Source organism: Oncorhynchus kisutch, linkage group LG23, assembly GCF_002021735.2.
Source record: "Oncorhynchus kisutch isolate 150728-3 linkage group LG23, Okis_V2, whole genome shotgun sequence".
Classification (NCBI taxonomy): domain Eukaryota; kingdom Metazoa; phylum Chordata; class Actinopteri; order Salmoniformes; family Salmonidae; genus Oncorhynchus; species Oncorhynchus kisutch.
In genome coordinates, this window is record NC_034196.2 from 521,021 (window position 1) to 535,472 (window position 14,452).

At 40.5% G+C, this 14,452-nt stretch overlaps 1 long non-coding RNA gene across 1 annotated transcript; it reads right to left on the minus strand.

Annotated features, from left to right (window-relative positions):
* Window positions 1–5,117: 5,117 nt before the first annotated feature.
* Window positions 5,118–8,058, minus strand: LOC116356554 (uncharacterized). The gene is made up of 2 exons (XR_004204952.1): window positions 6,825–8,058; window positions 5,118–6,724 (listed from the first exon to the last, which is right to left on the minus strand). It is a non-coding gene; the product is annotated as an uncharacterized LOC116356554 (long non-coding RNA).
* Between the last annotated feature and the right edge of the window lie 6,394 nt (window positions 8,059–14,452).

Below are 14,452 nucleotides of genomic sequence, written 5' to 3' on the forward strand. Positions count from 1 at the left end.
CATCACATTCCCAGTGGGTCAGAAGTTTACAAACACTCAATTAGTATTTGGTAGCATTGCCTTTATTAAATTGTTTAACTTAGTTCAAGCGTGTCGGGTAGCCTTCCACAAGCTTCCAACAATAAGTTGGGTGAATTTTGGCCCATTCCTCCTGACAGCTGGTGTAACTGAGACAGGTTTGTAGGCCTCCTTGCACGCACACACTTTTTCAGTTCTGCCCACAAACTATCTATAAGATTGAGGTCAAGGCATTGTGATGGCCACTCCAATACCTTGACTTTGTTGTCCTTCAGCCATTTTGCCACAACTTTGGAAGTATGCTTGGGGTCATTGTCCTTTTGGAAGACCCATTTGCGACCAAGCTTTAACCTCTTACAGCTACCCCCCTACTTTTTTCAATTTCCGCCTGAAGACATACCGAAATCTAACAGCATGTAGCTCAGGCCCAGAACCAAGGATATGCATATTCTTGGTTTCATTTGAAAGAAAACACTGAGGTTTGTGTAAATGTGAATTGAATGTAGGAGAATATAACACAATAGATCTGGTTTAGATAGTACAATGAAAAAAACATACATTTTTTATTTTCATTGTTGTATCATCATCTTTAAAATGAACAGGACAAAACAAACATTTAGACAGGATGATGGGGACAATTTCAGTGGAAAACATAAGGCGGCAACAGTACTTGTGCAAAGTCTTAGAATGATAACTTCCAAAATGAGTGTGCTACATGACATTTTTCATGAAGTGACCCAGGTGTAAAGCAGAGGGTCACCAAGCATGTGGTTCAGGTGATGGGGGACTTCATTTAGCAAAGATCATCACAGCGACGCCTGCATGCTGTGCCCTTTTGGCCCTGAGGCACATCCATGCCTGCAGAAATACATTTGGGCAGATGAACATCACTTGTGGCAGGAGCAGAAGGGACAGAGGTAGAGGGGCCAGAATGTGGTGCAGTAGCCAGCAAGCTCCTTGATGAGCAGCTCTCTGAAGGCTAGCTGTGAGATGGGGAGGCTCTCCACAGTTCTTAGCCATTTCCTTGTGTAGGATGAATGCATTCACCACAGCAATGTCGATGAAATGATAGGTCTTGTTCCATTTCAACGTCTTATGGAGAACATTGTAATAGCCTATCAGCTCATCTGACAGGTCCACACCTCCCATGCTCTTGTTGTAGTCCTTTATTGCAGTTGGAATGGGGACATTTTTTGCAGACCATGTAGCGCTGAGACAACAGGTGCCTGACTGGATGAACCAGCTTCAGTGGGGGATGGACACCTTGGCACTGGGGGCTCCCATTCGGAGTCAGTGTCACTGTGAAAGAAAAGGTTCCGTTAGAATAGTTTCACATATGAGCCCTGTATCAACAGGTATAATAAACAGATTTATATAGAGTACAGGGAACATAAGGTTGGATATATTATTATAGACCTGCTAGATCTACTGTCTCATTTATATTATGACAGACCAGCTAGATCTACTGTCTTTATTATATTACAACAGAACAGCTGTATCTACTGTCTCCATTTCACTTTGACCATTGTTGTGGGCCTGCCCTCCCCTCAACAGTCTCAAATAGGCTATTTCATGTGGGGGTGGGGTGGGGTGGAGCGGCAGACACACGCATCTCGGCCATGCTCCCTCTAATCCACAATATGTATACATACACACACAAACATAGGCTATGGGTCATACATACATACAAACATACCCACAATGTATAGCCAACGTATACTTTACACATTTCATTACATTTTTATATATTGCTACAATTTTTTTTTTAAATCAAATAATATTTTCTATTATTAATTACAAACAATGGCATTAGCATGAGAAGAACTTACCAGTCCAAAACGATGTCCTCTCCGTTCCAAAAAATATTCCTCCATTTGGGAATCAAAGCTATGCTAGCTAAATTAATCATCCTCCAACAATCTCTCTCACTTTCCTGATCAATTTATTTTTAAATTGTGTGTACATCTGTATATCTAGACTTAGATTTAGCTTTCCCTGACTTAGTCGCCATACTGATTGATATATAAACAGCTGAAGATGCGCTTTACCAAAATAGTGCTGTGCATAACATGCGTTGCTCCTTCCGGTATGAAACTTCAATGGCGAATGACCCTCTTTACGCCGGAGTTTACTACATGGGTTGGTCTTCCAACACATAACCATTACATATTGCAGTTTACCTCAGCTCATTGGCTATCTACCCAGCTAGATTTCAAGACGATCAGTGGTCATTGGGTTAAAATACAGTCAATCAACGAAACAGCGGCCATATCATTGGTGCACAATGATGTCATTACTTGTTGTCTTCAAATCGGTTTCTTTCAGTGGGGCGGCAGGGTAGCCTAGTGGTTAGAGCGTTGGACTAGTAACCAGAAGGTTGCAAGTTCAAATCCCCGAGCTGACAAGGTACAAATCTGTCGTTCTGCCCCTGAACAGGCAGTTAACCCACTGTTCCTAGGCTGTCATTGAAAATAAGAATTTGTTCTTAACTGACTTGCCTAGTTAAATAAAGGTCAAATAAATAGTCAATAAATAGTCAATATGTCCTGCGAAATGACCCATCAGTTTGGTTGTGTTACAAACAACCAGTTGATTGCAATGAAACCAAACATGACTGGATAAAGTCACGTTTAGTGTGTGCATTTACATTGAATGTGTCGTCGAAAATTGAATGAGACGGAATTCGCGACACAAGCGGTTCACAAAATGTTTCGTGTTAGGCTATAAAAATGAATTTGATCAAACAAAAGAACATTCATTGTGTAACAATGAGCATTGGGATTGCAAACAGAGGAAGATCAAAGGTAAACTATATATTTTATTGCAATTTGTGATTTTGTTACGCCTGTGCTGGTTGAAATAGTTTTTTTTTTATGGGGCTCGGTCCTCAGATAATCGCATCGTATTCTTTCGCAGTAAATCCTTTTTTAATCTGACAACACAGTTGGATTAGCAAGATTCTAGGCTTTCGAATCATGTGAGACACTTGTATTTTCATGAATGTTTAATATGACTATTTATGTAGCGATCACCGTATGTTGTCGAATTTAATCCCTCTAACGGGTTCGGTGTGCAGAGAGGTTAACTTCCTGACTGATGTCTTGAGATGTTGCTTCAATATATCCACATCCTTTTCCTACCTCATGATGCCATCTATTTTGTGAAGTGCACCAGTCGATCAAAGCACCCCCACAACATGATGCTGCCACCCCTGTGCTTCACGGTTGGAATGGTGTTCTTCAGCTTGCAAGCATCCCCCCTTTTCCTTCAAACATAACGATGGTCATTATGGCCAAACAGTTCCATTTTTGTTTCATCAGACCAGAGGTCATTTCTCCAAAGAGTACAATCTTTGCCCCCATGTGCAGTTGTAAACTGAGGTCTGGCTTTTTTAATGGCAGATTTGACTTCTTCCTTGCTGAGCGGCTTTCAAGTTATGTCGATATAGGACTCGTTTTACTGTAAATATACATACTTTTGTACCTGTTTACTCCAGCAACTTCAAAAGGTCCTATTGATTTGCACTTTCCATACCAAAGTACTGTACGTTCATCTCTAGGAGACAGAACGCGTCTCCTTCCTGAGCGGTATGATGGCTGCGTGGTCCCATGGGGTTTATACTACTTTCTTTTGATTTACCCATGATGTCAAGCAAAGAGGCACTGAGTTTGCAGGTAGGCCTTGAAATACATCCACAGGTACACCTCCAATTGACTCAAATGATGTCAATTAGCCTATCAGAAGCTTCTAAAGCCATGACATCATTTTCTGGAATTTTCCAAGCTGTTTAAAAGCACAGTCAACTTAGTGTATGTAAACTTCTGACCCACTGGAATTGTGATAGTGAATTTTAAGTGAAATAATCTGCCTGTAAACAATAGTTGGGAAAATGACTTATGTCAAAACTATAGTTTGTTAACAAGACATTTGTGGAGTGGTTGAAAAACGACTTGATGACTCCAACCTAAGTGTATGTAAACTTCCGACTTCAACTGTAACTATAGTATACTAGTCTTTCAGAACATTTATTACACTATGTATTAACAAACAAATAGATTTGCAACAATGTATTATTCCCTAGAATGCATTTTGAGTAGGAGATACTCACCTTTTGCCAAGCTATTAAGCTTAAGCTTGGAAAGCTGAATGCAGTAGAGGAGTTGCCGAAGCATGGTCTTGATCAAGTCACTTCCTGAAATGTGCCACAGCCTATAAATTACCACAGTTCTAAAATAAATTGTGCTAGTACGACAATGCTTCAGTAAATAAAACATGTTTGATTCTAAACATTTTACACTTTTGTTTAAGAATGAATTGATTACTAGAATTAGTCAGTTACCAGATGCTCTTATCCAGAGCGACTTACAGTTAGTCTTTCAGGAATAAGCAATAGGCCTACTTGCTAAGCAAGCAGCTTGGCAGAGTTACACATGTGTAGACCTTCATACAGTAAAAACCTGTAATCCTCAGCTAACACAATATGAACCCATAGCCCACACAATTGGCACAGCTCATGCTATGTGGCTCCATATTCTTTCAGATTTGCTGGATTGGTGTCAGAAATGAGAAAATTAGATATTGCACATGACTTTTTCCCACAGACAAAACATGAATTTACTGGCTGCAAGGAATATGGGGGAAGTCGCTCCAGCAATTTTAAGTGAAATAATCTGTCTGTAAACAATAGTTGGGAAAAAGACTTCTGTCAAAACTATAGTTTGTTAACAAGACATTTGTGGAGTGGTTGAAAAACGAGTTAATGACTTCAACCTAAGTTTATGGAAACTTCCGACTTCAACTGTAACTATAGTATACTAGTTTTTTCGTGTATTTCAGAACATTTATTACACTATGTATTAACAAACAAATAGATTTGCAACAACGTATTATTCCCTAGAATGCATTTTGAGTGTCACTTATTGGTCTTTTAACCAATATCAGCTAAGTACATTTTTTTCTAAAGATAAGTGTTTTTTGTCAAACTTGTTTTTTATTCCACCGTCCAATAAACCCATGTACAGTCAAAGACAACCTTCACAATGGTTTCTAAGACAAGGTGTTGAGTGTGATAAATAAATAAACCCATGTACATTTGTAAATGGCACCATTAAAACATGACTTTATGGCAGGGTAAATAAAAATTCAAACACTGAGCACAGACAACCTTCACAATGGTTTCTAAGACAAGGTGTTGAGTGTGATAAATAAATAAACCCATGTACATTTGTAAATGGCACCATTAAAACATGACTTTATGGCAGGGTAAATAAAAATTCAAACACTGAGCACAGACAACCTTCACAATGGTTTCTAAGACAAGGTGTTGAGTGTGATAAATAAATAAACCCATGTACATTTGTAAATGGCACCATTAAAACATGACTTTATGGCAGGGTAAATAAAAATTCAAACACTGAGCACAGACAACCTTCACAATGGTTTCTAAGACAAGGTGTTGAGTGTGATAAATAAATAAACCCATGTACAGTCACAGACAACCTTCACAATGGTTTCTAAGACAAGGTGTTGAGTGTGATTGTTTATATTTTGTATATGTTGTAAACATTTTCAGAATGCACTGTAGTTAATGGAAAGAGATGATAGCAAATCAATGGTCTCTAACAAAAGACGGTTGTAGTTTGTAGACTGAAGGTCACACGTAAAAATAGAGTAACTTAAGTCTTCCCAAAACTGAGATTTGTAAGATTTAGGCAAATAACAGCATCGGAGGAGGAGGAGGAATTAACTCAACTACCGCGAGTAAAACAAAAGCACACCAATTTGTCTTAACAAAGAAGACGGTTCTTCAGTCCATGCACTTTTGCTGGACAGTTTTCTGCACCTGTCTTCAAGAATATTTTCTGAACTACCTCAAAAGTGTAACTCAAATGTTTTGGGTGTTCAGACATTAAAGAAGTCCAAACAAAGTGGCAAAGGCATTTGGGACATTGTGAAGCTCATGTCACCTGCTCTTCTATCACAAGGGCAACGTCCACATTGTCAGCTGACATTGGGTCATCATAAAATGGTTTCCACTATTAAACAATAGGTACAGTATTAGGGCAATAATTAAGAAGTTCAGACTCAAAACCACACAACAGTACATGTGCACTGGAGGCAGTTGCACAGACCACTGATTTGACTTCTTGGTTCTGACTTGAAAGTTAAATTAACACACAGGTCTTAGCTGATTTAACTTTATTTTGTAAGTAAAGTTCATGTCAAGATTTGTAGTTATACTAACTTGACATTTAAAGTCAAAACAACTGTTGTCTTTATTTTGTTAATTTGACTTATTGGATCTAATTTGAAAGTTGAGTGAACACGGTTTATTGCTGATTCAACTTGATTTTGTAAGTTAAGACAATGCAATGACTTGTAGTTATTATAACGTGCCATTTTTCGGCAGCACAACTAGGATCTTTATTTTAGTTTGACTTATTAGTCCTGATTTGAATGTTGACTGTGCAGATTGTTCTTTGCTAACTGAACTAGATTTTTTATTTTCACAGCTTTTGTTGAATTGATGTCAACAAACACATTTTGCACATTTAGTTGGCTTCAATAGATTAAATAAGTTATTTTGACTTAATTGCAAAACCCTTTTTTTTTTACAGTGAAAGAGGACTTTGTGTTTGTTGACCTCACAACAGCAACCACCATCTCACAATTCTTTCTTCGCCACAATTCTTTCTTCACCACTCTTCTAAATGAAACACATTTAGAAGAGTTATTGTCTGCTCATTTCAACATAGATTTTTTTCAGTTTATCACAATCCTTTAATATTTGAAAAAAAAAAACATACCTGGCCTGGAGCCTCGTTGTCTTGGCCTGGCCTGCAGCCTCGTTGTCTTGGCCTGGCCTGCAGCCTCGTTGTCTTGAAGTAATGTTGCTTCATCCCTGCTTTCATCTTTCTTCTTTGGCTCAGGTAATTGTCTGGGAGGCTGGAAATACTTTGACCTGGACTTGTCAATTGAGTCATTTCTTGTCCTCTTGGCCCAGTGCTCCACTTCCTGGTCCAACGACTTCTTGCGGTAGACAGATTTTGTGAACTGTGATTCTGGCAGGTCATGCTTTATTATGTGAAGCATTTTCAAAATTAATTGAGCTGGACAGAGGAATTTCTTCTTTTGCAAAATGGAATGCTTCTTGATCCAGAACCACTGTTCCACATAGCAGTTGGTGTTCCGTGATTTCACTGATTGCGATGTTGTGTTGGTCACATTACAATATCTTGTAAGGTCACCCAGCAGAAAATGGCCATGTAAGTGTCCATTAGAATATTGATTATCTCAGGGCAGAAAAACATATTTTCAGGCACTGTCTGGGTCTCCTCCAGAAGACTCTGCGAATGATTAACGACTGACATGAATTCACTTGTGAAGGGAGATTGGCCACATGTTTTGTTTTTTGCGGACATTGCACTTTCTTCATAACTGTCACATCACATCCTCCACTTTCACCTTCTCTGACTTCATAATACTCTCATCTAAATACTTTTGTGATTTATCCACAAGATTACTTTTATGTTGTGATTTGAAAAGCACAGTGCCTCGAAGAGGTGCTGTTGGGCAACAAGTCACAGAAAAAAGTTGTATACTCTGAGCCCATTGTCATTTGTTTTCTTCCCAAATCCCTGGGCGACAGCCTTAAGGATGTGGGCAGAGCACAGATGGAGCACTGTGAAGTCTTTGCAATCTTCTTTTTCCTCCAAGGAAACTATGCTGTGGGCTCTGTTTAGATAAGTGATGCTCTCTTTGTTAAATGAGAGCAATATACTTCCAATCATCACCCAGCGGAAATCAGCCTCCATCTGTCTCACCTTGCAGCTTGTCATTTGTGAGGCCTTGCATACTGTCTCCATTAACCAAAAGCTTATTGTTGTGATGGAGTGCTGAAAACAAAATCATCTCGGATACGGGGATGGTGTAACGAGTGCGCCGAGAGTCGGGAACAAGTACAGGGAGTGAGTGTTTTAATTAATAAATAAACACGAAACACAAACAACGCACCGACATGAAACAGAGTCAATAACACCTGAGGAAGGAACCAAGGGGAGTGACAGACATAGGGAAGATAATCAAGGAGGTGATGGAGTCCAGGTGAGTGTCATGAGGTGCTGGTGCGCTTGACAGGTGTACAGGATAATCAGCAGCCTGATGACCTAGAGGCCGAAGAGGGAGTATACGTGACATAGGGGTGGTTCAGCCTTGCCCATTCCGGGCAGAATCAGAGCAGAGTACAAATCTCTTCTACTTTGATTGCTAATCTTAGACACAACCTCACCAGTGGCATCAAGATGAAGAGTCACTGGACTGCACTTTCTCAGATATACAACTAGGACCTTCAAACAGTTTTCTGTGTACAAGTGAACGCCAAACAGCTCGACTTGGAGATGTAGTAGCTGAAGTTGTGGCACACTCCTCCAAAACCTTTAGTGTGAGCTCTAGCATCATGCCATTGTGCAGCCTTGTGCGCTTTCTGATTTCAGCCCCAATCACTTTGAGAATATCTTTTGAAAGGCTTCTTTTAATGTCGCCTGCCAACATCTCCTCTGTGTGTATGTTTTTAACTGTCTGTAGTGGTGGTTGCTAGCACCTTTTCGTACTGCACCTCTGCAATTATATCTTACAGGCCTACATCTTCTCGCACTTCATTGGATGTGTCACCTCACTAAATCTGAATACCATGATATTGACATATTTACTATATTTGCTAGGCCTTTGTCGTCAAAACATGTATTTCACTTTGCATGACTGAAAGGTGCAGATGGCCGAGGCACAGGAGTACGATGAGGCTTTTTTCTGGCTGTGACTAGCTTTGATATGCTGGTATTTGAATGCCAAGGTGCAGCATGGATTGACCTTATTAAATTCAGAATAAAGCACATCTGTTTTTTAAAATATATATTTTAAATATATTTGAGGTAAGGGCTTTATTTTCATCCTTGAAAATAAAAGAGAGCCACACACTCTAGGAGCTCAGATGCAAAAATATAATATCCAACGTTTTGACAACCAAGCTGTCTTCATCAGGGTATAATCACAAACACTGTGGGATGACTCGTTTATATAGTGTCAAAAGACACACAGGTGTCTGTAATCATGGCCAAGAGTGGCCTAATATCATTGGTTAATTCTCAAATATTAAAATGGCATACAAAGAACAGCATACAAACAAATGGATAGCATACGATCATAGATTCATTTTAGACTACACAAGCTTACAAACAATTACAATGGCAAAGTCACAGTAATCACAAGAATGGCTTCAGATCAAAGTCTACGTTGAGACCGAAGGTATGTAGTATGATCTCTATCATTGAATCTCTTGATCTTCTCCCTGAGAATACCTTGTATTTACTTTGACGTTGAGACGTTATACACTAATATTCCACACGAGGGCGGTATTGAAGCTATGGAACATTTTCTTCTGCAACGTGACCTTAATGAACTACCTTCCAGTGCCTGCATTATAACATTGGCTGAAATAGTACTCACACATAACTATTTCATGTTTCTAAATGATTTCTTTATTCAGACAAAGAGTACTGCTATGGAATCCCTCATGGCTCCTAACTATGCTACTTTTATGTGGGTTACATGGAGAAAGTGTCACACCCTGACCATAGTTTGCTTTGTATGTGGGTTACATGGAGAAAGTGTCACACCCTGACCATAGTTTCCTTTGTATGTGGTTTACATGGAGAAAGTGTCACACCCTGACCATAGTTTCCTTTGTATGTGGTTTACATGGAGAAAGTGTCACACCCTGACCATAGTTTGCTTTGTATGTGGGTTACATGGAGAAAGTGTCACACCCTGACCATAGTTTCCTTTGTATGTGGTTTACATGGAGAAAGTGTCACACCCTGACCATAGTTTGCTTTGTATGTGGGTTACATGGAGAAAGTGTCACACCCTGACCATAGTTTCCTTTGTATGTGGTTTACATGGAGAAAGTGTCACACCCTGACCATAGTTTCCTTTGTATGTTTCTATGTTTTGGTTGGTCAGGGTGTGATCTGAGTGGGCATTCTATGTTGGATGTCTTGTTTGTATGTTCTATGTTTTGGTTGGTCAGGGTGTGAGCTGAGTGGGCTTTCTATGTTGGATGTCTTGTTTGTCTATTTCTATGTCTGGCCTGATATGGTTCTCAATCAGAGGCAGGTGTTCGTCATTGTCTCTGATTGGGAGCCATATTTAGGTAGCCTGTTTTGTGTTGGGTTTTTGTGGGTGATTGTTCCTGTCTTTGTGTTTGTTACACCAGATAGGGCTGTTTTCGGGTTTCTTGTTTTGTATATTGTTCATTTATCATCTAACCACGCTGCGGTTTGGTCTGCCTCTCCTTCAACAGAAGAATCCCGTGACAGAAAGTCTATTTTCAATCCTCTCAAAAATGTTTTGTTGGATACGGTATATTGATGATATTTTTGTTCTATGGAGGAGTGATGCCAAACAGCTACAGACGTTCCATGCTTTTCTTAACTCCTGTTCTGATCATTTGAGCTTTACTATGCAATCTGATACACTTCAATTCAGTTTCCTTGATCTTCTGATCTTGTGTGAAAATAATGTTCCATACACGGATCTTTACAGGAAGCCTACTGATTGTAATAGTTTGTTGAGGGCTCACAGTTGTCCCCCACTTCCCTTGAAAAATGGTTTGCCCTACAGCCAATTGTGTCGAAAGAATTAGCAAAAAACGATCAGATTTCGACAGAAAATATGGCTGAGACGCAAAGAATGTTCAAGGACAGGGGGTACAGAAACGATCAGATTAATATTGCCATTGAGAAAATTCAAAACAAAACGAGACATGACCTTTTTCAAGGTCAGTCTCTCAAAAATAAGCATTCTTGCGTTCTAACTACCCGCTACTCAAAGTGCTCTGAACAAATGAAGGGAATAGTTCACAAACATTGGCACATTATAAAATCAGATGACAGTCTCGGTTATGTGTTTTCGGACCTTCCCTTGGTCGTATTCTCACGGGGCAGAAATCTCAGAGACCAATTGGTACACTCTGATTTACCACCCCAAGATATTTCTGAACAATGTCTATTTGCGCCCCTACTGGAGATGGATATTACATGTGTAATGGCTGTGCTCAATGCAATGGCACTTGTAAATGTAGATCCTTCAAACACCCTCAAACAGGGAAATCAATCCCAATCAAAGGTGTTATTACGTGCTCCACTAAGGCAGTTATTTATCTTATAACTTGTCCTTGTGGTAAAAATGATTTGGGTAAAACAAAGCGCGAATGAAAAGTACGTATCTCAGAGCATCGCAAAAACTTGACTTGCCCAGTTGCGGCCCACTTTTTGGAGGCAAACCACTCGATTTCATCTCTGCGTTACATTGGCATCGAACATGTCACCCTCCCTAGGAGAGGGGGTGACCTTAATAATTTATTGTTAATACGAGAAGCTGTCTGGATCTTTAACTTAAAGATCCTTGCTCCCTTCGGTCTCAATGTAGACTTTGATCTGAAGCCATTCTTGTGATTATTGTGACTTTGCCATTGTAATTGTTTGTAAGCTTGTGTAGTCTAAAATGAATTTATGATCGTATGCTATCCATTTGTTCTTTGTATGCCATTTTAATATTTGAGAATTAACCAATGATATTAGGCCACTCTTGGCCATGATTAGACACCTGTGTGTCTTTTGACACTACATAAATGAGTCATCCCACAGTGTTTGTGATCATACCCTGAAGACAGCTCGGCTGTCGAAACGTTGGATCTAACATTTTTGCATCTGAGCACCTAGAGTGTACGGCTCTCCTTTTATTTTCCAGTTTTCTACTCCGCCAGCCAGCACCTCGCCTGAATAGGTGTTCTACTCCGCTAGCCAGCGCCTCGTCTAAATAGCCCCTGGTCTGGTCATTCTTTTAGCATCACTCACTTGTTCTGTCCCTCTGTCTCTGGAGTACTCTTCATCACTTTGTGCTTGTATGTCATCTTTTCTGTCCTCTAGAGTCTCTGCCTCACCTTCTGTCCCTCTGTCTCTGGAGTAATCATCTAGTTGGTGTTCACTGAATTTGCCATCGATATTTCCCTTTCCATTGTCTCCTTTATTAGCCAGTTTCATGCTCTGTTTCTAATGTGTTGTTAACTCAATCATTTTGTTGTAATTTTTATGTAATGACATTAAAAGTGAATCACTATGTCGATACCTTTACGTCAGCTATCAATGTAAGTTGATCACTGCACAGGAAACAATCTGTATTGTCAATGTACAGTGCCTTGCGAAAGTATTCGGCCCCCTTGAACTTTGTGACATTTTGCCACATTTCAGGCTTCAAACATAAAGATATAAAACTGCATTTTTGTGTGAAGAATCAACAACAACATGCTTACTGACATGTCGTGCATCCCTAATATTTACAGACGACAAGTTCGTTATTAAGGCACATGAAAGTTAACATTCCAGCATTTCTGCCCCAAAGCATTTTGATTAAGTAGTAATGTGCGATAGGTGTGAACGTCTGACGTCATTTCCGGTCACAACTTGCAGGCTTGTTTTTTCGAGTTGCTGTGCGTTTTGTTGCCAACCTGTTTTGCTACCTGACAACTTTACGGTTTTCACTTTTTAATTACCGTTCATATATTTATTTATTTTTTCCTCAACTTTTTCACTCCGGACGCTTTATCTGGACACGATTCGTCAGGACCTCCAACAGCCGAAGCTAAGTAGTAACATTAACATGATGCCTTCTAATTGCAGCCGCTGTACTCGCCTTACGGCGAGGATAGCTGTGCTGCAAGCCCAGCTTCAGACGCAATCGTTAGGCAAGGGTAATTTCAGTGTAGGAAAGGATGAAACAGCGTCTGTGGCACCAGTAAGTACAGATAGTAGTGTAAATCCCCTGGCACAGTCCCCGCAGCCGGACAACTTTCTCACGGTTTCTGGAAGGAAATGCTGTAGGAACGCTCAACCGGTGTCGCTCATTCAGCCGACAGAAACTTTCAACCGGTTTTCCCCATTAAGCAGCGGGTCGGAGTCAGAGGCCGATTCTTCTCTGGTCTCTACTCCTCCCGTTACGGGGTCTGAGACGCCGATGCTTCCCACCATTAGCTCTGACAAATTGAAAACTCTAGTCATTGGCGACTCCATTACCCGCAGTATTAGACTTAAAGCGAATCATCCAGCGATCATACACTGTTTACCCGGGGGCAGGGCTACCGACGTTAAGGCTAATCTGAAGATGGTGCTGGCTAAAGCTAAAACTGGCGAGTATAGAGATATTGTTATCCACGTCGGCACCAACGATGTTAGGATGAAACAGTCAGAAATCACCAAGCGCAACATAGCTTCTGCGTGCATATCAGCTAGAAAGATGTGTCGGCATCGAGTAATTGTCTCTGGCCCCCTCCCAGTTAGGGGGAGTGATGAGCTCTACAGCAGAGTCTCACAACTCAATCGCTGGTTGAAAACGGTTTTCTGCCCCTCCCAAAAGTTAGAATTTGTAGATAATTGGCCCTCTTTCTGGGACTCACCCACAAACAGGACCAAGCCTGACCTGCTGAGGAGTGACGGACTCCATCCTAGCTGGAGGGGTGCTCTCATCTTATCTACCAACATAGACAGGGCTCTAACTCCTCTAGCTCCACAATGAAATAGGGTGCAGGCCAGGCAGCAGGCTGTTAGCCAGCCTGCCAGCATAGTGGAGTCTGCCATTAGCACAGTCAGTGTAGTCAGCTCAGCTATCACCATTGAGACCGTGTCTGTGCCTCGACCTAGGTTGGGCAAAACTAAACATGGCGGTGTTCGCCTTAGCAATCTCACTAGGATAAAGACCACCTCCATTCCTGTCATTACTGAAAGAGATCATGATACCTCACATCTCAAAATAGGGCTACTTAATGTTAGATCCCTTACTTCAAAGGCAATTATAGTCAATGAACTAATCACTGATCATAATCTTGATGTGATTGGCCTGACTGAAACATGGCTTAAGCCTGATGAATTTACTGTTTTAAATGAGGCCTCACCTCCTGGCTACACTAGTGACCATATCCCCCGTGCATCCCGCAAAGGCGGAGGTGTTGCTAACATTTACGATAGCAAATTTCAATTTACAAAAAAAAAAATGACATTTTCGTCTTTTGAGCTTCTAGTCATGAAATCTATGCAGCCTACTCAATCACTTTTTATAGCTACTGTTTACAGGCCTCCTGGGCCATATACAGCGTTTCTCACTGAGTTCCCTGAATTCCTATCGGACCTTGTAGTCATAGCAGATAATATTCTAATCTTTGGTGACTTTAAAATTCACATGGAAAAGTCCACAGACCCACTCCAAAAGGCTTTCGGAGCCATCATCGACTCAGTGGGTTTTGTCCAACATGTCTCTGGACCCACCCACTGTCACAGTCATACGCTGGACCTAGTTTTGTCCCATGGAATAAATGTGGTGGATCTTA